Raw genomic sequence first — 23510 nt, 5'->3', positions numbered from 1 at the left:
ACGCACAGAACCTTGAAATAGAAGGTTTCTCACCAAAAAACACATTGGTGAAACCCCTATCTTAAGGCTCTGAGTGTTTGCACACATGTACAAACAGGCATGGTTAAACTATAACGTTTTTAGTGAAATCATGTTTCTCTCGAGGAGAAAACGCGTTTAAAGCCATAAAAAGATCTCACTGTGTTTTGGCATTGACCAAGCTACCAACAAACCTAAAAAATGATCAGAACTGGAGAAATTACACATTGACATTGGGTGAAATCATGTAACTCTTAAGGACGTGTTGCAGACTTGTTGAATAGATTCATTTTTCTTGTTTTGTTTGTTTTTGAGTAAATTGTGCTTTTCTCGTCGAGAAAAGGCGTTTAACGCGATAAAAAGGTTTAGTGCGTTATGAATACGGGCTAGCTTACCAAAAGTACAAATGTGAACTAAATAAGGCCGGGAGTCGTTTTTATTGCTTAAAACACGATTTCTCGACCAGAATATGCTTTTTCAAAAAAGCCATGTTCCCATGGCGAGAGACTCGTTTTCTGTGAGAAAATGCATTAAAAGGAGGGATTTCATCAGAAACACTATAAATACATATTGTACTTGTCGGAAAACGCACAGAACCTTGAAATAGAAGGTTTCTCACCAAAAAACACATTGGTGAAACCCCTATCTTAAGGCTCTGAGTGTTTGCACACATGTACAAACAGGCATGTTTAAACTATAACGTTTTTAGTGAAATCATGTTTCTCTCGAGGAGAAAACGCGTTTAAAGCCATAAAAAGATCTCACTGTGTTTTGGCATTGACCAAGCTACCAACAACCTAAAAAATGATCAGAACTGGAGAAATTACTTATTGACATTGGGTGAAATCATGTAACTCTTAAGGACGTGTTGCAGACTTGTTGAATAGATTCATTTTTCTTGTTTTGTTTGTTTTTGATGAAATTGTGCTTTTCTCGTCGAGAAAAGGCGTTTAACGCGATAAAAAGGTTTAGTGCGTTATGAATACGGGCTAGCTTACCAAAAGTACAAATGTGAACTAAATAAGGCCGGGAGTCGTTTTTATTGCTTAAAACACGATTTCTCGACCAGAATATGCTTTTTCAAAAAAGCCATGTTCCCATGGCGAGAGACTCGTTTTCTGTGAGAAAATGCATTAAAAGGAGGGATTTCATCAGAAACACTATAAATACATATTGTACTTGTCTGAAAACGCACAGAACCTTGAAATAGAAGGTTTCTCACCAAAAAACACATTGGTGAAACCCCTATCTTAAGGCTCTGAGTGTTTGCACACATGTACAAACAGGCATGGTTAAACTATAACGTTTTTAGTGAAATCATGTTTCTCTCGAGGAGAAAACGCGTTTAAAGCCATAAAAAGATCTCACTGTGTTTTGGCATTGACTAAGCTACCAACAAACCTAAAAAATGATCAGAACTGGAGAAATTACACATTGACATTGGGTGAAATCATGTAACTCTTAAGGACGTGTTGCAGACTTGTTGAATAGATTCATTTTTCTTGTTTTGTTTGTTTTTGATGAAATTGTGCTTTTCTCGTCGAGAAAAGGCGTTTAACGCGATAAAAAGGTTTAGTGCGTTATGAATACGTGCTGGCTTACCAAAAGTACAAATGTGAACTAAATAAGGCCGGGAGTCGTTTTTATTGCTTAAAACACGATTTCTCGACCAGAATATGCTTTTTCAAAAAAGCCATGTTCCCATGGCGAGAGACTCGTTTTCTGTGAGAAAATGCATTAAAAGGAGGGATTTCATCAGAAACACTATAAATACATATTGTACTTGTCTGAAAACGCACAGAACCTTGAAATAGAAGGTTTCTCACCAAAAAACACATTGGTGAAACCCCTATCTTAAGGCTCTGAGTGTTTGCACACATGTACAAACAGGCATGGTTAAACTATAACGTTTTTAGTGAAATCATGTTTCTCTCGAGGAGAAAACGCGTTTAAAGCCATAAAAAGATCTCACTGTGTTTTGGCATTGACCAAGCTACCAACAAACCTAAAAAATGATCAGAACTGGAGAAATTACACATTGACATTGGGTGAAATCATGTAACTCTTAAGGACGTGTTGCAGACTTGTTGAATAGATTCATTTTTCTTGTTTTGTTTGTTTTTGATGAAATTGTGCTTTTCTCGTCGAGAAAAGGCGTTTAACGCGATAAAAAGGTTTAGTGCGTTATGAATACGGGCTAGCTTACCAAAAGTACAAATGTGAACTAAATAAGGCCGGGAGTCGTTTTTATTGCTTAAAACACGATTTCTCGACCAGAATATGCTTTTTCAAAAAAGCCATGTTCCCATGGCGAGAGACTCGTTTTCTGTGAGAAAATGCATTAAAAGGAGGGATTTCATCAGAAACACTATAAATACATATTGTACTTGTCGGAAAACGCACAGAACCTTGAAATAGAAGGTTTCTCACCAAAAAACACATTGGTGAAACCCCTATCTTAAGGCTCTGAGTGTTTGCACACATGTACAAACAGGCATGTTTAAACTATAACGTTTTTAGTGAAATCATGTTTCTCTCGAGGAGAAAACGCGTTTAAAGCCATAAAAAGATCTCACTGTGTTTTGGCATTGACCAAGCTACCAACAACCTAAAAAATGATCAGAACTGGAGAAATTACTTATTGACATTGGGTGAAATCATGTAACTCTTAAGGACGTGTTGCAGACTTGTTGAATAGATTCATTTTTCTTGTTTTGTTTGTTTTTGATGAAATTGTGCTTTTCTCGTCGAGAAAAGGCGTTTAACGCGATAAAAAGGTTTAGTGCGTTATGAATACGGGCTAGCTTACCAAAAGTACAAATGTGAACTAAATAAGGCCGGGAGTCGTTTTTATTGCTTAAAACACGATTTCTCGACCAGAATATGCTTTTTCAAAAAAGCCATGTTCCCATGGCGAGAGACTCGTTTTCTGTGAGAAAATGCATTAAAAGGAGGGATTTCATCAGAAACACTATAAATACATATTGTACTTGTCTGAAAACGCACAGAACCTTGAAATAGAAGGTTTCTCACCAAAAAACACATTGGTGAAACCCCTATCTTAAGGCTCTGAGTGTTTGCACACATGTACAAACAGGCATGGTTAAACTATAACGTTTTTAGTGAAATCATGTTTCTCTCGAGGAGAAAACGCGTTTAAAGCCATAAAAAGATCTCACTGTGTTTTGGCATTGACCAAGCTACCAACAAACCTAAAAAATGATCAGAACTGGAGAAATTACACATTGACATTGGGTGAAATCATGTAACTCTTAAGGACGTGTTGCAGACTTGTTGAATAGATTCATTTTTCTTGTTTTGTTTGTTTTTGATGAAATTGTGCTTTTCTCGTCGAGAAAGGGCGTTTAACGCGATAAAAAGGTTTAGTGCGTTATGAATACGGGCTAGCTTACCAAAAGTACAAATGTGAACTAAATAAGGCCGGGAGTCGTTTTTATTGCTTAAAACACGATTTCTCGACCAGAATATGCTTTTTCAAAAAAGCCATGTTCCCATGGCGAGAGACTCGTTTTCTGTGAGAAAATGCATTAAAAGGAGGGATTTCATCAGAAACACTATAAATACATATTGTACTTGTCGGAAAACGCACAGAACCTTGAAATAGAAGGTTTCTCACCAAAAAACACATTGGTGAAACCCCTATCTTAAGGCTCTGAGTGTTTGCACACATGTACAAACAGGCATGTTTAAACTATAACGTTTTTAGTGAAATCATGTTTCTCTCGAGGAGAAAACGCGTTTAAAGCCATAAAAAGATCTCACTGTGTTTTGGCATTGACCAAGCTACCAACAACCTAAAAAATGATCAGAACTGGAGAAATTACTTATTGACATTGGGTGAAATCATGTAACTCTTAAGGACGTGTTGCAGACTTGTTGAATAGATTCATTTTTCTTGTTTTGTTTGTTTTTGATGAAATTGTGCTTTTCTCGTCGAGAAAGGGCGTTTAACGCGATAAAAAGGTTTAGTGCGTTATGAATACGGGCTAGCTTACCAAAAGTACAAATGTGAACTAAATAAGGCCGGGAGTCGTTTTTATTGCTTAAAACACGATTTCTCGACCAGAATATGCTTTTTCAAAAAAGCCATGTTCCCATGGCGAGAGACTCGTTTTCTGTGAGAAAATGCATTAAAAGGAGGGATTTCATCAGAAACACTATAAATACATATTGTACTTGTCTGAAAACGCACAGAACCTTGAAATAGAAGGTTTCTCACCAAAAAACACATTGGTGAAACCCCTATCTTAAGGCTCTGAGTGTTTGCACACATGTACAAACAGGCATGGTTAAACTATAACGTTTTTAGTGAAATCATGTTTCTCTCGAGGAGAAAACGCGTTTAAAGCCATAAAAAGATCTCACTGTGTTTTGGCATTGACCAAGCTACCAACAACCTAAAAAATGATCAGAACTGGAGAAATTACTTATTGACATTGGGTGAAATCATGTAACTCTTAAGGACGTGTTGCAGACTTGTTGAATAGATTCATTTTTCTTGTTTTGTTTGTTTTTGATGAAATTGTGCTTTTCTCGTCGAGAAAAGGCGTTTAACGCGATAAAAAGGTTTAGTGCGTTATGAATACGGGCTAGCTTACCAAAAGTACAAATGTGAACTAAATAAGGCCGGGAGTCGTTTTTATTGCTTAAAACACGATTTCTCGACCAGAATATGCTTTTTCAAAAAAGCCATGTTCCCATGGCGAGAGACTCGTTTTCTGTGAGAAAATGCATTAAAAGGAGGGATTTCATCAGAAACACTATAAATACATATTGTACTTGTCTGAAAACGCACAGAACCTTGAAATAGAAGGTTTCTCACCAAAAAACACATTGGTGAAACCCCTATCTTAAGGCTCTGAGTGTTTGCACACATGTACAAACAGGCATGGTTAAACTATAACGTTTTTAGTGAAATCATGTTTCTCTCGAGGAGAAAACGCGTTTAAAGCCATAAAAAGATCTCACTGTGTTTTGGCATTGACCAAGCTACCAACCACCTAAAAAATGATCAGAACTGGAGAAATTACACATTGACATTGGGTGAAATCATGTAACTCTTAAGGACGTGTTGCAGACTTGTTGAATAGATTCATTTTTCTTGTTTTGTTTGTTTTTGATGAAATTGTGCTTTTCTCGTCGAGAAAAGGCGTTTAACGCGATAAAAAGGTTTAGTGCGTTATGAATACGGGCTAGCTTACCAAAAGTACAAATGTGAACCAAATAAGGCCGGGAGTCGTTTTTATTGCTTAAAACACGATTTCTCGACCAGAATATGCTTTTTCAAAAAAGCCATGTTCCCATGGCGAGAGACTCGTTTTCTGTGAGAAAATGCATTAAAAGGAGGGATTTCATGAGAAACACTATAAATACATATTGTACTTGTCTGAAAACGCACAGAACCTTGAAATAGAAGGTTTCTCACCAAAAAACACATTGGTGAAACCCCTATCTTAAGGCTCTGAGTGTTTGCACACATGTACAAACAGGCATGTTTAAACTATAACGTTTTTAGTGAAATCATGTTTCTCTCGAGGAGAAAACGCGTTTAAAGCCATAAAAAGATCTCACTGTGTTTTGGCATTGACCAAGCTACCAACCACCTAAAAAATGATCAGAACTGGAGAAATTACACATTGACATTGGGTGAAATCATGTAACTCTTAAGGACGTGTTGCAGACTTGTTGAATAGATTCATTTTTCTTGTTTTGTTTGTTTTTGATGAAATTGTGCTTTTCTCGTCGAGAAAAGGCGTTTAACGCGATAAAAAGGTTTAGTGCGTTATGAATACGGGCTAGCTTACCAAAAGTACAAATGTGAACTAAATAAGGCCGGGAGTCGTTTTTATTGCTTAAAACACGATTTCTCGACCAGAATATGCTTTTTCAAAAAAGCCATGTTCCCATGGCGAGAGACTCGTTTTCTGTGAGAAAATGCATTAAAAGGAGGGATTTCATCAGAAACACTATAAATACATATTGTACTTGTCGGAAAACGCACAGAACCTTGAAATAGAAGGTTTCTCACCAAAAAACACATTGGTGAAACCCCTATCTTAAGGCTCTGAGTGTTTGCACACATGTACAAACAGGCATGGTTAAACTATAACGTTTTTAGTGAAATCATGTTTCTCTCGAGGAGAAAACGCGTTTAAAGCCATAAAAAGATCTCACTGTGTTTTGGCATTGACTAAGCTACCAACAAACCTAAAAAATGATCAGAACTGGAGAAATTACACATTGACATTGGGTGAAATCATGTAACTCTTAAGGACGTGTTGCAGACTTGTTGAATAGATTCATTTTTCTTGTTTTGTTTGTTTTTGATGAAATTGTGCTTTTCTCGTCGAGAAAAGGCGTTTAACGCGATAAAAAGGTTTAGTGCGTTATGAATACGTGCTGGCTTACCAAAAGTACAAATGTGAACTAAATAAGGCCGGGAGTCGTTTTTATTGCTTAAAACACGATTTCTCGACCAGAATATGCTTTTTCAAAAAAGCCATGTTCCCATGGCGAGAGACTCGTTTTCTGTGAGAAAATGCATTAAAAGGAGGGATTTCATCAGAAACACTATAAATACATATTGTACTTGTCTGAAAACGCACAGAACCTTGAAATAGAAGGTTTCTCACCAAAAAACACATTGGTGAAACCCCTATCTTAAGGCTCTGAGTGTTTGCACACATGTACAAACAGGCATGGTTAAACTATAACGTTTTTAGTGAAATCATGTTTCTCTCGAGGAGAAAACGCGTTTAAAGCCATAAAAAGATCTCACTGTGTTTTGGCATTGACCAAGCTACCAACAAACCTAAAAAATGATCAGAACTGGAGAAATTACACATTGACATTGGGTGAAATCATGTAACTCTTAAGGACGTGTTGCAGACTTGTTGAATAGATTCATTTTTCTTGTTTTGTTTGTTTTTGATGAAATTGTGCTTTTCTCGTCGAGAAAAGGCGTTTAACGCGATAAAAAGGTTTAGTGCGTTATGAATACGGGCTAGCTTACCAAAAGTACAAATGTGAACTAAATAAGGCCGGGAGTCGTTTTTATTGCTTAAAACACGATTTCTCGACCAGAATATGCTTTTTCAAAAAAGCCATGTTCCCATGGCGAGAGACTCGTTTTCTGTGAGAAAATGCATTAAAAGGAGGGATTTCATGAGAAACACTATAAATACATATTGTACTTGTCTGAAAACGCACAGAACCTTGAAATAGAAGGTTTCTCACCAAAAAACACATTGGTGAAACCCCTATCTTAAGGCTCTGAGTGTTTGCACACATGTACAAACAGGCATGTTTAAACTATAACGTTTTTAGTGAAATCATGTTTCTCTCGAGGAGAAAACGCGTTTAAAGCCATAAAAAGATCTCACTGTGTTTTGGCATTGACCAAGCTACCAACGACCTAAAAAATGATCAGAACTGGAGAAATTACACATTGACATTGGGTGAAATCATGTAACTCTTAAGGACGTGTTGCAGACTTGTTGAATAGATTCATTTTTCTTGTTTTGTTTGTTTTTGATGAAATTGTGCTTTTCTCGTCGAGAAAAGGCGTTTAACGCGATAAAAAGGTTTAGTGCGTTATGAATACGGGCTAGCTTACCAAAAGTACAAATGTGAACTAAATAAGGCCGGGAGTCGTTTTTATTGCTTAAAACACGATTTCTCGACCAGAATATGCTTTTTCAAAAAAGCCATGTTCCCATGGCGAGAGACTCGTTTTCTGTGAGAAAATGCATTAAAAGGAGGGATTTCATGAGAAACACTATAAATACATATTGTACTTGTCTGAAAACGCACAGAACCTTGAAATAGAAGGTTTCTCACCAAAAAACACATTGGTGAAACCCCTATCTTAAGGCTCTGAGTGTTTGCACACATGTACAAACAGGCATGTTTAAACTATAACGTTTTTAGTGAAATCATGTTTCTCTCGAGGAGAAAACGCGTTTAAAGCCATAAAAAGATCTCACTGTGTTTTGGCATTGACCAAGCTACCAACGACCTAAAAAATGATCAGAACTGGAGAAATTACACATTGACATTGGGTGAAATCATGTAACTCTTAAGGACGTGTTGCAGACTTGTTGAATAGATTCATTTTTCTTGTTTTGTTTGTTTTTGATGAAATTGTGCTTTTCTCGTCGAGAAAAGGCGTTTAACGCGATAAAAAGGTTTAGTGCGTTATGAATACGGGCTAGCTTACCAAAAGTACAAATGTGAACTAAATAAGGCCGGGAGTCGTTTTTATTGCTTAAAACACGATTTCTCGACCAGAATATGCTTTTTCAAAAAAGCCATGTTCCCATGGCGAGAGACTCGTTTTCTGTGAGAAAATGCATTAAAAGGAGGGATTTCATCAGAAACACTATAAATACATATTGTACTTGTCTGAAAACGCACAGAACCTTGAAATAGAAGGTTTCTCACCAAAAAACACATTGGTGAAACCCCTATCTTAAGGCTCTGAGTGTTTGCACACATGTACAAACAGGCATGGTTAAACTATAACGTTTTTAGTGAAATCATGTTTCTCTCGAGGAGAAAACGCGTTTAAAGCCATAAAAAGATCTCACTGTGTTTTGGCATTGACCAAGCTACCAACCACCTAAAAAATGATCAGAACTGGAGAAATTACACATTGACATTGGGTGAAATCATGTAACTCTTAAGGACGTGTTGCAGACTTGTTGAATAGATTCATTTTTCTTGTTTTGTTTGTTTTTGATGAAATTGTGCTTTTCTCGTCGAGAAAAGGCGTTTAACGCGATAAAAAGGTTTAGTGCGTTATGAATACGGGCTAGCTTACCAAAAGTACAAATGTGAACTAAATAAGGCCGGGAGTCGTTTTTATTGCTTAAAACACGATTTCTCGACCAGAATATGCTTTTTCAAAAAAGCCATGTTCCCATGGCGAGAGACTCGTTTTCTGTGAGAAAATGCATTAAAAGGAGGGATTTCATCAGAAACACTATAAATACATATTGTACTTGTCGGAAAACGCACAGAACCTTGAAATAGAAGGTTTCTCACCAAAAAACACATTGGTGAAACCCCTATCTTAAGGCTCTGAGTGTTTGCACACATGTACAAACAGGCATGGTTAAACTATAACGTTTTTAGTGAAATCATGTTTCTCTCGAGGAGAAAACGCGTTTAAAGCCATAAAAAGATCTCACTGTGTTTTGGCATTGACTAAGCTACCAACAAACCTAAAAAATGATCAGAACTGGAGAAATTACACATTGACATTGGGTGAAATCATGTAACTCTTAAGGACGTGTTGCAGACTTGTTGAATAGATTCATTTTTCTTGTTTTGTTTGTTTTTGATGAAATTGTGCTTTTCTCGTCGAGAAAAGGCGTTTAACGCGATAAAAAGGTTTAGTGCGTTATGAATACGTGCTGGCTTACCAAAAGTACAAATGTGAACTAAATAAGGCCGGGAGTCGTTTTTATTGCTTAAAACACGATTTCTCGACCAGAATATGCTTTTTCAAAAAAGCCATGTTCCCATGGCGAGAGACTCGTTTTCTGTGAGAAAATGCATTAAAAGGAGGGATTTCATCAGAAACACTATAAATACATATTGTACTTGTCTGAAAACGCACAGAACCTTGAAATAGAAGGTTTCTCACCAAAAAACACATTGGTGAAACCCCTATCTTAAGGCTCTGAGTGTTTGCACACATGTACAAACAGGCATGGTTAAACTATAACGTTTTTAGTGAAATCATGTTTCTCTCGAGGAGAAAACGCGTTTAAAGCCATAAAAAGATCTCACTGTGTTTTGGCATTGACCAAGCTACCAACAAACCTAAAAAATGATCAGAACTGGAGAAATTACACATTGACATTGGGTGAAATCATGTAACTCTTAAGGACGTGTTGCAGACTTGTTGAATAGATTCATTTTTCTTGTTTTGTTTGTTTTTGATGAAATTGTGCTTTTCTCGTCGAGAAAAGGCGTTTAACGCGATAAAAAGGTTTAGTGCGTTATGAATACGGGCTAGCTTACCAAAAGTACAAATGTGAACTAAATAAGGCCGGGAGTCGTTTTTATTGCTTAAAACACGATTTCTCGACCAGAATATGCTTTTTCAAAAAAGCCATGTTCCCATGGCGAGAGACTCGTTTTCTGTGAGAAAATGCATTAAAAGGAGGGATTTCATGAGAAACACTATAAATACATATTGTACTTGTCTGAAAACGCACAGAACCTTGAAATAGAAGGTTTCTCACCAAAAAACACATTGGTGAAACCCCTATCTTAAGGCTCTGAGTGTTTGCACACATGTACAAACAGGCATGTTTAAACTATAACGTTTTTAGTGAAATCATGTTTCTCTCGAGGAGAAAACGCGTTTAAAGCCATAAAAAGATCTCACTGTGTTTTGGCATTGACCAAGCTACCAACGACCTAAAAAATGATCAGAACTGGAGAAATTACACATTGACATTGGGTGAAATCATGTAACTCTTAAGGACGTGTTGCAGACTTGTTGAATAGATTCATTTTTCTTGTTTTGTTTGTTTTTGATGAAATTGTGCTTTTCTCGTCGAGAAAAGGCGTTTAACGCGATAAAAAGGTTTAGTGCGTTATGAATACGGGCTAGCTTACCAAAAGTACAAATGTGAACTAAATAAGGCCGGGAGTCGTTTTTATTGCTTAAAACACGATTTCTCGACCAGAATATGCTTTTTCAAAAAAGCCATGTTCCCATGGCGAGAGACTCGTTTTCTGTGAGAAAATGCATTAAAAGGAGGGATTTCATGAGAAACACTATAAATACATATTGTACTTGTCTGAAAACGCACAGAACCTTGAAATAGAAGGTTTCTCACCAAAAAACACATTGGTGAAACCCCTATCTTAAGGCTCTGAGTGTTTGCACACATGTACAAACAGGCATGTTTAAACTATAACGTTTTTAGTGAAATCATGTTTCTCTCGAGGAGAAAACGCGTTTAAAGCCATAAAAAGATCTCACTGTGTTTTGGCATTGACCAAGCTACCAACGACCTAAAAAATGATCAGAACTGGAGAAATTACACATTGACATTGGGTGAAATCATGTAACTCTTAAGGACGTGTTGCAGACTTGTTGAATACATTCATTTTTCTTGTTTTGTTTGTTTTTGATGAAATTGTGCTTTTCTCGTCGAGAAAAGGCGTTTAACGCGATAAAAAGGTTTAGTGCGTTATGAATACGGGCTAGCTTACCAAAAGTACAAATGTGAACTAAATAAGGCCGGGAGTCGTTTTTATTGCTTAAAACACGATTTCTCGACCAGAATATGCTTTTTCAAAAAAGCCATGTTCCCATGGCGAGAGACTCGTTTTCTGTGAGAAAATGCATTAAAAGGAGGGATTTCATCAGAAACACTATAAATACATATTGTACTTGTCTGAAAACGCACAGAACCTTGAAATAGAAGGTTTCTCACCAAAAAACACATTGGTGAAACCCCTATCTTAAGGCTCTGAGTGTTTGCACACATGTACAAACAGGCATGGTTAAACTATAACGTTTTTAGTGAAATCATGTTTCTCTCGAGGAGAAAACGCGTTTAAAGCCATAAAAAGATCTCACTGTGTTTTGGCATTGACCAAGCTACCAACCACCTAAAAAATGATCAGAACTGGAGAAATTACACATTGACATTGGGTGAAATCATGTAACTCTTAAGGACGTGTTGCAGACTTGTTGAATAGATTCATTTTTCTTGTTTTGTTTGTTTTTGATGAAATTGTGCTTTTCTCGTCGAGAAAAGGCGTTTAACGCGATAAAAAGGTTTAGTGCGTTATGAATACGGGCTAGCTTACCAAAAGTACAAATGTGAACCAAATAAGGCCGGGAGTCGTTTTTATTGCTTAAAACACGATTTCTCGACCAGAATATGCTTTTTCAAAAAAGCCATGTTCCCATGGCGAGAGACTCGTTTTCTGTGAGAAAATGCATTAAAAGGAGGGATTTCATGAGAAACACTATAAATACATATTGTACTTGTCTGAAAACGCACAGAACCTTGAAATAGAAGGTTTCTCACCAAAAAACACATTGGTGAAACCCCTATCTTAAGGCTCTGAGTGTTTGCACACATGTACAAACAGGCATGTTTAAACTATAACGTTTTTAGTGAAATCATGTTTCTCTCGAGGAGAAAACGCGTTTAAAGCCATAAAAAGATCTCACTGTGTTTTGGCATTGACCAAGCTACCAACAACCTAAAAAATGATCAGAACTGGAGAAATTACATATTGACATTGGGTGAAATCATGTAACTCTTAAGGACGTGTTGCAGACTTGTTGAATAGATTCATTTTTCTTGTTTTGTTTGTTTTTGATGAAATTGTGCTTTTCTCGTCGAGAAAGGGCGTTTAACGCGATAAAAAGGTTTAGTGCGTTATGAATACGGGCTAGCTTACCAAAAGTACAAATGTGAACTAAATAAGGCCGGGAGTCGTTTTTATTGCTTAAAACACGATTTCTCGACCAGAATATGCTTTTTCAAAAAAGCCATGTTCCCATGGCGAGAGACTCGTTTTCTGTGAGAAAATGCATTAAAAGGAGGGATTTCATCAGAAACACTATAAATACATATTGTACTTGTCTGAAAACGCACAGAACCTTGAAATAGAAGGTTTCTCACCAAAAAACACATTGGTGAAACCCCTATCTTAAGGCTCTGAGTGTTTGCACACATGTACAAACAGGCATGTTTAAACTATAACGTTTTTAGTGAAATCATGTTTCTCTCGAGGAGAAAACGCGTTTAAAGCCATAAAAAGATCTCACTGTGTTTTGGCATTGACCAAGCTACCAACAAACCTAAAAAATGATCAGAACTGGAGAAATTACACATTGACATTGGGTGAAATCATGTAACTCTTAAGGACGTGTTGCAGACTTGTTGAATAGATTCATTTTTCTTGTTTTGTTTGTTTTTGATGAAATTGTGCTTTTCTCGTCGAGAAAAGGCGTTTAACGCGATAAAAAGGTTTAGTGCGTTATGAATACGGGCTAGCTTACCAAAAGTACAAATGTGAACTAAATAAGGCCGGGAGTCGTTTTTATTGCTTAAAACACGATTTCTCGACCAGAATATGCTTTTTCAAAAAAGCCATGTTCCCATGGCGAGAGACTCGTTTTCTGTGAGAAAATGCATTAAAAGGAGGGATTTCATGAGAAACACTATAAATACATATTGTACTTGTCTGAAAACGCACAGAACCTTGAAATAGAAGGTTTCTCACCAAAAAACACATTGGTGAAACCCCTATCTTAAGGCTCTGAGTGTTTGCACACATGTACAAACAGGCATGTTTAAACTATAACGTTTTTAGTGAAATCATGTTTCTCTCGAGGAGAAAACGCGTTTAAAGCCATAAAAAGATCTCACTGTGTTTTGGCATTGACCAAGCTACCAACGACCTAAAAAATGATCAGAACTGGAGAAATTACACATTGACATTGGGTGAAATCATGTAACTCTTAAGGACGTGTTGCAGACTTGTTGAATAGATTCATTTTTCTTGTTTTGTTTGTTTTTGATGAAATTGTGCTTTTCTCGTCGAGAAAAGGCGTTTAACGCGATAAAAAGGTTTAGTGCGTTATGAATACGGGCTAGCTTACCAAAAGTACAAATGTGAACTAAATAAGGCCGGGAGTCGTTTTTATTGCTTAAAACACGATTTCTCGACCAGAATATGCTTTTTCAAAAAAGCCATGTTCCCATGGCGAGAGACTCGTTTTCTGTGAGAAAATGCATTAAAAGGAGGGATTTCATCAGAAACACTATAAATACATATTGTACTTGTCTGAAAACGCACAGAACCTTGAAATAGAAGGTTTCTCACCAAAAAACACATTGGTGAAACCCCTATCTTAAGGCTCTGAGTGTTTGCACACATGTACAAACAGGCATGGTTAAACTATAACGTTTTTAGTGAAATCATGTTTCTCTCGAGGAGAAAACGCGTTTAAAGCCATAAAAAGATCTCACTGTGTTTTGGCATTGACCAAGCTACCAACAAACCTAAAAAATGATCAGAACTGGAGAAATTACACATTGACATTGGGTGAAATCATGTAACTCTTAAGGACGTGTTGCAGACTTGTTGAATAGATTCATTTTTCTTGTTTTGTTTGTTTTTGATGAAATTGTGCTTTTCTCGTCGAGAAAAGGCGTTTAACGCGATAAAAAGGTTTAGTGCGTTATGAATACGGGCTAGCTTACCAAAAGTACAAATGTGAACTAAATAAGGCCGGGAGTCGTTTTTATTGCTTAAAACACGATTTCTCGACCAGAATATGCTTTTTCAAAAAAGCCATGTTCCCATGGCGAGAGACTCGTTTTCTGTGAGAAAATGCATTAAAAGGAGGGATTTCATCAGAAACACTATAAATACATATTGTACTTGTCGGAAAACGCACAGAACCTTGAAATAGAAGGTTTCTCACCAAAAAACACATTGGTGAAACCCCTATCTTAAGGCTCTGAGTGTTTGCACACATGTACAAACAGGCATGTTTAAACTATAACGTTTTTAGTGAAATCATGTTTCTCTCGAGGAGAAAACGCGTTTAAAGCCATAAAAAGATCTCACTGTGTTTTGGCATTGACCAAGCTACCAACAACCTAAAAAATGATCAGAACTGGAGAAATTACTTATTGACATTGGGTGAAATCATGTAACTCTTAAGGACGTGTTGCAGACTTGTTGAATAGATTCATTTTTCTTGTTTTGTTTGTTTTTGATGAAATTGTGCTTTTCTCGTCGAGAAAGGGCGTTTAACGCGATAAAAAGGTTTAGTGCGTTATGAATACGGGCTAGCTTACCAAAAGTACAAATGTGAACTAAATAAGGCCGGGAGTCGTTTTTATTGCTTAAAACACGATTTCTCGACCAGAATATGCTTTTTCAAAAAAGCCATGTTCCCATGGCGAGAGACTCGTTTTCTGTGAGAAAATGCATTAAAAGGAGGGATTTCATCAGAAACACTATAAATACATATTGTACTTGTCTGAAAACGCACAGAACCTTGAAATAGAAGGTTTCTCACCAAAAAACACATTGGTGAAACCCCTATCTTAAGGCTCTGAGTGTTTGCACACATGTACAAACAGGCATGGTTAAACTATAACGTTTTTAGTGAAATCATGTTTCTCTCGAGGAGAAAACGCGTTTAAAGCCATAAAAAGATCTCACTGTGTTTTGGCATTGACCAAGCTACCAACCACCTAAAAAATGATCAGAACTGGAGAAATTACACATTGACATTGGGTGAAATCATGTAACTCTTAAGGACGTGTTGCAGACTTGTTGAATAGATTCATTTTTCTTGTTTTGTTTGTTTTTGATGAAATTGTGCTTTTCTCGTCGAGAAAAGGCGTTTAACGCGATAAAAAGGTTTAGTGCGTTATGAATACGGGCTAGCTTACCAAAAGTACAAATGTGAACCAAATAAGGCCGGGAGTCGTTTTTATTGCTTAAAACACGATTTCTCGACCAGAATATGCTTTTTCAAAAAAGCCATGTTCCCATGGCGAGAGACTCGTTTTCTGTGAGAAAATGCATTAAAAGGAGGGATTTCATGAGAAACACTATAAATACATATTGTACTTGTCTGAAAACGCACAGAACCTTGAAATAGAAGGTTTCTCACCAAAAAACACATTGGTGAAACCCCTATCTTAAGGCTCTGAGTGTTTGCACACATGTACAAACAGGCATGTTTAAACTATAACGTTTTTAGTGAAATCATGTTTCTCTCGAGGAGAAAACGCGTTTAAAGCCATAAAAAGATCTCACTGTGTTTTGGCATTGACCAAGCTACCAACAACCTAAAAAATGATCAGAACTGGAGAAATTACATATTGACATTGGGTGAAATCATGTAACTCTTAAGGACGTGTTGCAGACTTGTTGAATAGATTCATTTTTCTTGTTTTGTTTGTTTTTGATGAAATTGTGCTTTTCTCGTCGAGAAAGGGCGTTTAACGCGATAAAAAGGTTTAGTGCGTTATGAATACGGGCTAGCTTACCAAAAGTACAAATGTGAACTAAATAAGGCCGGGAGTCGTTTTTATTGCTTAAAACACGATTTCTCGACCAGAATATGCTTTTTCAAAAAAGCCATGTTCCCATGGCGAGAGACTCGTTTTCTGTGAGAAAATGCATTAAAAGGAGGGATTTCATCAGAAACACTATAAATACATATTGTACTTGTCTGAAAACGCACAGAACCTTGAAATAGAAGGTTTCTCACCAAAAAACACATTGGTGAAACCCCTATCTTAAGGCTCTGAGTGTTTGCACACATGTACAAACAGGCATGTTTAAACTATAACGTTTTTAGTGAAATCATGTTTCTCTCGAGGAGAAAACGCGTTTAAAGCCATAAAAAGATCTCACTGTGTTTTGGCATTGACCAAGCTACCAACAAACCTAAAAAATGATCAGAACTGGAGAAATTACACATTGACATTGGGTGAAATCATGTAACTCTTAAGGACGTGTTGCAGACTTGTTGAATAGATTCATTTTTCTTGTTTTGTTTGTTTTTGATGAAATTGTGCTTTTCTCGTCGAGAAAAGGCGTTTAACGCGATAAAAAGGTTTAGTGCGTTATGAATACGGGCTAGCTTACCAAAAGTACAAATGTGAACTAAATAAGGCCGGGAGTCGTTTTTATTGCTTAAAACACGATTTCTCGACCAGAATATGCTTTTTCAAAAAAGCCATGTTCCCATGGCGAGAGACTCGTTTTCTGTGAGAAAATGCATTAAAAGGAGGGATTTCATGAGAAACACTATAAATACATATTGTACTTGTCTGAAAACGCACAGAACCTTGAAATAGAAGGTTTCTCACCAAAAAACACATTGGTGAAACCCCTATCTTAAGGCTCTGAGTGTTTGCACACATGTACAAACAGGCATGTTTAAACTATAACGTTTTTAGTGAAATCATGTTTCTCTCGAGGAGAAAACGCGTTTAAAGCCATAAAAAGATCTCACTGTGTTTTGGCATTGACCAAGCTACCAACGACCTAAAAAATGATCAGAACTGGAGAAATTACACATTGACATTGGGTGAAATCATGTAACTCTTAAGGACGTGTTGCAGACTTGTTGAATAGATTCATTTTTCTTGTTTTGTTTGTTTTTGATGAAATTGTGCTTTTCTCGTCGAGAAAGGGCGTTTAACGCGATAAAAAGGTTTAGTGCGTTATGAATACGGGCTAGCTTACCAAAAGTACAAATGTGAACTAAATAAGGCCGGGAGTCGTTTTTATTGCTTAAAACACGATTTCTCGACCAGAATATGCTTTTTCAAAAAAGCCATGTTCCCATGGCGAGAGACTCGTTTTCTGTGAGAAAATGCATTAAAAGGAGGGATTTCATCAGAAACACTATAAATACATATTGTACTTGTCTGAAAACGCACAGAACCTTGAAATAGAAGGTTTCTCACCAAAAAACACATTGGTGAAACCCCTATCTTAAGGCTCTGAGTGTTTGCACACATGTACAAACAGGCATGGTTAAACTATAACGTTTTTAGTGAAATCATGTTTCTCTCGAGGAGAAAACGCGTTTAAAGCCATAAAAAGATCTCACTGTGTTTTGGCATTGACCAAGCTACCAACAAACCTAAAAAATGATCAGAACTGGAGAAATTACACATTGACATTGGGTGAAATCATGTAACTCTTAAGGACGTGTTGCAGACTTGTTGAATAGATTCATTTTTCTTGTTTTGTTTGTTTTTGATGAAATTGTGCTTTTCTCGTCGAGAAAAGGCGTTTAACGCGATAAAAAGGTTTAGTGCGTTATGAATACGGGCTAGCTTACCAAAAGTACAAATGTGAACTAAATAAGGCCGGGAGTCGTTTTTATTGCTTAAAACACGATTTCTCGACCAGAATATGCTTTTTCAAAAAAGCCATGTTCCCATGGCGAGAGACTCGTTTTCTGTGAGAAAATGCATTAAAAGGAGGGATTTCATGAGAAACACTATAAATACATATTGTACTTGTCTGAAAACGCACAGAACCTTGAAATAGAAGGTTTCTCACCAAAAAACACATTGGTGAAACCCCTATCTTAAGGCTCTGAGTGTTTGCACACATGTACAAACAGGCATGTTTAAACTATAACGTTTTTAGTGAAATCATGTTTCTCTCGAGGAGAAAACGCGTTTAAAGCCATAAAAAGATCTCACTGTGTTTTGGCATTGACCAAGCTACCAACGACCTAAAAAATGATCAGAACTGGAGAAATTACACATTGACATTGGGTGAAATCATGTAACTCTTAAGGACGTGTTGCAGACTTGTTGAATAGATTCATTTTTCTTGTTTTGTTTGTTTTTGATGAAATTGTGCTTTTCTCGTCGAGAAAAGGCGTTTAACGCGATAAAAAGGTTTAGTGCGTTATGAATACGGGCTAGCTTACCAAAAGTACAAATGTGAACTAAATAAGGCCGGGAGTCGTTTTTATTGCTTAAAACACGATTTCTCGACCAGAATATGCTTTTTCAAAAAAGCCATGTTCCCATGGCGAGAGACTCGTTTTCTGTGAGAAAATGCATTAAAAGGAGGGATTTCATGAGAAACACTATAAATACATATTGTACTTGTCTGAAAACGCACAGAACCTTGAAATAGAAGGTTTCTCACCAAAAAACACATTGGTGAAACCCCTATCTTAAGGCTCTGAGTGTTTGCACACATGTACAAACAGGCATGTTTAAACTATAACGTTTTTAGTGAAATCATGTTTCTCTCGAGGAGAAAACGCGTTTAAAGCCATAAAAAGATCTCACTGTGTTTTGGCATTGACCAAGCTACCAACGACCTAAAAAATGATCAGAACTGGAGAAATTACACATTGACATTGGGTGAAATCATGTAACTCTTAAGGACGTGTTGCAGACTTGTTGAATACATTCATTTTTCTTGTTTTGTTTGTTTTTGATGAAATTGTGCTTTTCTCGTCGAGAAAAGGCGTTTAACGCGATAAAAAGGTTTAGTGCGTTATGAATACGGGCTAGCTTACCAAAAGTACAAATGTGAACTAAATAAGGCCGGGAGTCGTTTTTATTGCTTAAAACACGATTTCTCGACCAGAATATGCTTTTTCAAAAAAGCCATGTTCCCATGGCGAGAGACTCGTTTTCTGTGAGAAAATGCATTAAAAGGAGGGATTTCATCAGAAACACTATAAATACATATTGTACTTGTCTGAAAACGCACAGAACCTTGAAATAGAAGGTTTCTCACCAAAAAACACATTGGTGAAACCCCTATCTTAAGGCTCTGAGTGTTTGCACACATGTACAAACAGGCATGGTTAAACTATAACGTTTTTAGTGAAATCATGTTTCTCTCGAGGAGAAAACGCGTTTAAAGCCATAAAAAGATCTCACTGTGTTTTGGCATTGACCAAGCTACCAACCACCTAAAAAATGATCAGAACTGGAGAAATTACACATTGACATTGGGTGAAATCATGTAACTCTTAAGGACGTGTTGCAGACTTGTTGAATAGATTCATTTTTCTTGTTTTGTTTGTTTTTGATGAAATTGTGCTTTTCTCGTCGAGAAAAGGCGTTTAACGCGATAAAAAGGTTTAGTGCGTTATGAATACGGGCTAGCTTACCAAAAGTACAAATGTGAACCAAATAAGGCCGGGAGTCGTTTTTATTGCTTAAAACACGATTTCTCGACCAGAATATGCTTTTTCAAAAAAGCCATGTTCCCATGGCGAGAGACTCGTTTTCTGTGAGAAAATGCATTAAAAGGAGGGATTTCATGAGAAACACTATAAATACATATTGTACTTGTCTGAAAACGCACAGAACCTTGAAATAGAAGGTTTCTCACCAAAAAACACATTGGTGAAACCCCTATCTTAAGGCTCTGAGTGTTTGCACACATGTACAAACAGGCATGTTTAAACTATAACGTTTTTAGTGAAATCATGTTTCTCTCGAGGAGAAAACGCGTTTAAAGCCATAAAAAGATCTCACTGTGTTTTGGCATTGACCAAGCTACCAACAACCTAAAAAATGATCAGAACTGGAGAAATTACATATTGACATTGGGTGAAATCATGTAACTCTTAAGGACGTGTTGCAGACTTGTTGAATAGATTCATTTTTCTTGTTTTGTTTGTTTTTGATGAAATTGTGCTTTTCTCGTCGAGAAAGGGCGTTTAACGCGATAAAAAGGTTTAGTGCGTTATGAATACGGGCTAGCTTACCAAAAGTACAAATGTGAACTAAATAAGGCCGGGAGTCGTTTTTATTGCTTAAAACACGATTTCTCGACCAGAATATGCTTTTTCAAAAAAGCCATGTTCCCATGGCGAGAGACTCGTTTTCTGTGAGAAAATGCATTAAAAGGAGGGATTTCATCAGAAACACTATAAATACATATTGTACTTGTCTGAAAACGCACAGAACCTTGAAATAGAAGGTTTCTCACCAAAAAACACATTGGTGAAACCCCTATCTTAAGGCTCTGAGTGTTTGCACACATGTACAAACAGGCATGTTTAAACTATAACGTTTTTAGTGAAATCATGTTTCTCTCGAGGAGAAAACGCGTTTAAAGCCATAAAAAGATCTCACTGTGTTTTGGCATTGACCAAGCTACCAACAAACCTAAAAAATGATCAGAACTGGAGAAATTACACATTGACATTGGGTGAAATCATGTAACTCTTAAGGACGTGTTGCAGACTTGTTGAATAGATTCATTTTTCTTGTTTTGTTTGTTTTTGATGAAATTGTGCTTTTCTCGTCGAGAAAAGGCGTTTAACGCGATAAAAAGGTTTAGTGCGTTATGAATACGGGCTAGCTTACCAAAAGTACAAATGTGAACTAAATAAGGCCGGGAGTCGTTTTTATTGCTTAAAACACGATTTCTCGACCAGAATATGCTTTTTCAAAAAAGCCATGTTCCCATGGCGAGAGACTCGTTTTCTGTGAGAAAATGCATTAAAAGGAGGGATTTCATGAGAAACACTATAAATACATATTGTACTTGTCTGAAAACGCACAGAACCTTGAAATAGAAGGTTTCTCACCAAAAAACACATTGGTGAAACCCCTATCTTAAGGCTCTGAGTGTTTGCACACATGTACAAACAGGCATGTTTAAACTATAACGTTTTTAGTGAAATCATGTTTCTCTCGAGGAGAAAACGCGTTTAAAGCCATAAAAAGATCTCACTGTGTTTTGGCATTGACCAAGCTACCAACGACCTAAAAAATGATCAGAACTGGAGAAATTACACATTGACATTGGGTGAAATCATGTAACTCTTAAGGACGTGTTGCAGACTTGTTGAATAGATTCATTTTTCTTGTTTTGTTTGTTTTTGATGAAATTGTGCTTTTCTCGTCGAGAAAAGGCGTTTAACGCGATAAAAAGGTTTAGTGCGTTATGAATACGGGCTAGCTTACCAAAAGTACAAATGTGAACTAAATAAGGCCGGGAGTCGTTTTTATTGCTTAAAACACGATTTCTCGACCAGAATATGCTTTTTCAAAAAAGCCATGTTCCCATGGCGAGAGACTCGTTTTCTGTGAGAAAATGCATTAAAAGGAGGGATTTCATCAGAAACACTATAAATACATATTGTACTTGTCTGAAAACGCACAGAACCTTGAAATAGAAGGTTTCTCACCAAAAAACACATTGGTGAAACCCCTATCTTAAGGCTCTGAGTGTTTGCACACATGTACAAACAGGCATGGTTAAACTATAACGTTTTTAGTGAAATCATGTTTCTCTCGAGGAGAAAACGCGTTTAAAGCCATAAAAAGATCTCACTGTGTTTTGGCATTGACCAAGCTACCAACAAACCTAAAAAATGATCAGAACTGGAGAAATTACACATTGACATTGGGTGAAATCATGTAACTCTTAAGGACGTGTTGCAGACTTGTTGAATAGATTCATTTTTCTTGTTTTGTTTGTTTTTGATGAAATTGTGCTTTTCTCGTCGAGAAAAGGCGTTTAACGCGATAAAAAGGTTTAGTGCGTTATGAATACGGGCTAGCTTACCAAAAGTACAAATGTGAACTAAATAAGGCCGGGAGTCGTTTTTATTGCTTAAAACACGATTTCTCGACCAGAATATGCTTTTTCAAAAAAGCCATGTTCCCATGGCGAGAGACTCGTTTTCTGTGAGAAAATGCATTAAAAGGAGGGATTTCATCAGAAACACTATAAATACATATTGTACTTGTCGGAAAACGCACAGAACCTTGAAATAGAAGGTTTCTCACCAAAAAACACATTGGTGAAACCCCTATCTTAAGGCTCTGAGTGTTTGCACACATGTACAAACAGGCATGTTTAAACTATAACGTTTTTAGTGAAATCATGTTTCTCTCGAGGAGAAAACGCGTTTAAAGCCATAAAAAGATCTCACTGTGTTTTGGCATTGACCAAGCTACCAACAACCTAAAAAATGATCAGAACTGGAGAAATTACTTATTGACATTGGGTGAAATCATGTAACTCTTAAGGACGTGTTGCAGACTTGTTGAATAGATTCATTTTTCTTGTTTTGTTTGTTTTTGATGAAATTGTGCTTTTCTCGTCGAGAAAGGGCGTTTAACGCGATAAAAAGGTTTAGTGCGTTATGAATACGGGCTAGCTTACCAAAAGTACAAATGTGAACTAAATAAGGCCGGGAGTCGTTTTTATTGCTTAAAACACGATTTCTCGACCAGAATATGCTTTTTCAAAAAAGCCATGTTCCCATGGCGAGAGACTCGTTTTCTGTGAGAAAATGCATTAAAAGGAGGGATTTCATCAGAAACACTATAAATACATATTGTACTTGTCTGAAAACGCACAGAACCTTGAAATAGAAGGTTTCTCACCAAAAAACACATTGGTGAAACCCCTATCTTAAGGCTCTGAGTGTTTGCACACATGTACAAACAGGCATGGTTAAACTATAACGTTTTTAGTGAAATCATGTTTCTCTCGAGGAGAAAACGCGTTTAAAGCCATAAAAAGATCTCACTGTGTTTTGGCATTGACCAAGCTACCAACCACCTAAAAAATGATCAGAACTGGAGAAATTACACATTGACATTGGGTGAAATCATGTAACTCTTAAGGACGTGTTGCAGACTTGTTGAATAGATTCATTTTTCTTGTTTTGTTTGTTTTTGATGAAATTGTGCTTTTCTCGTCGAGAAAAGGCGTTTAACGCGATAAAAAGGTTTAGTGCGTTATGAATACGGGCTAGCTTACCAAAAGTACAAATGTGAACCAAATAAGGCCGGGAGTCGTTTTTATTGCTTAAAACACGATTTCTCGACCAGAATATGCTTTTTCAAAAAAGCCATGTTCCCATGGCGAGAGACTCGTTTTCTGTGAGAAAATGCATTAAAAGGAGGGATTTCATGAGAAACACTATAAAT

The sequence above is a fragment of the Lampris incognitus genome, chromosome 13, assembly GCF_029633865.1.
Source record: "Lampris incognitus isolate fLamInc1 chromosome 13, fLamInc1.hap2, whole genome shotgun sequence".
Taxonomy (NCBI): Eukaryota; Metazoa; Chordata; class Actinopteri; order Lampriformes; family Lampridae; genus Lampris; species Lampris incognitus.
Note: the sequence above shows the minus strand (reverse complement) of the source record.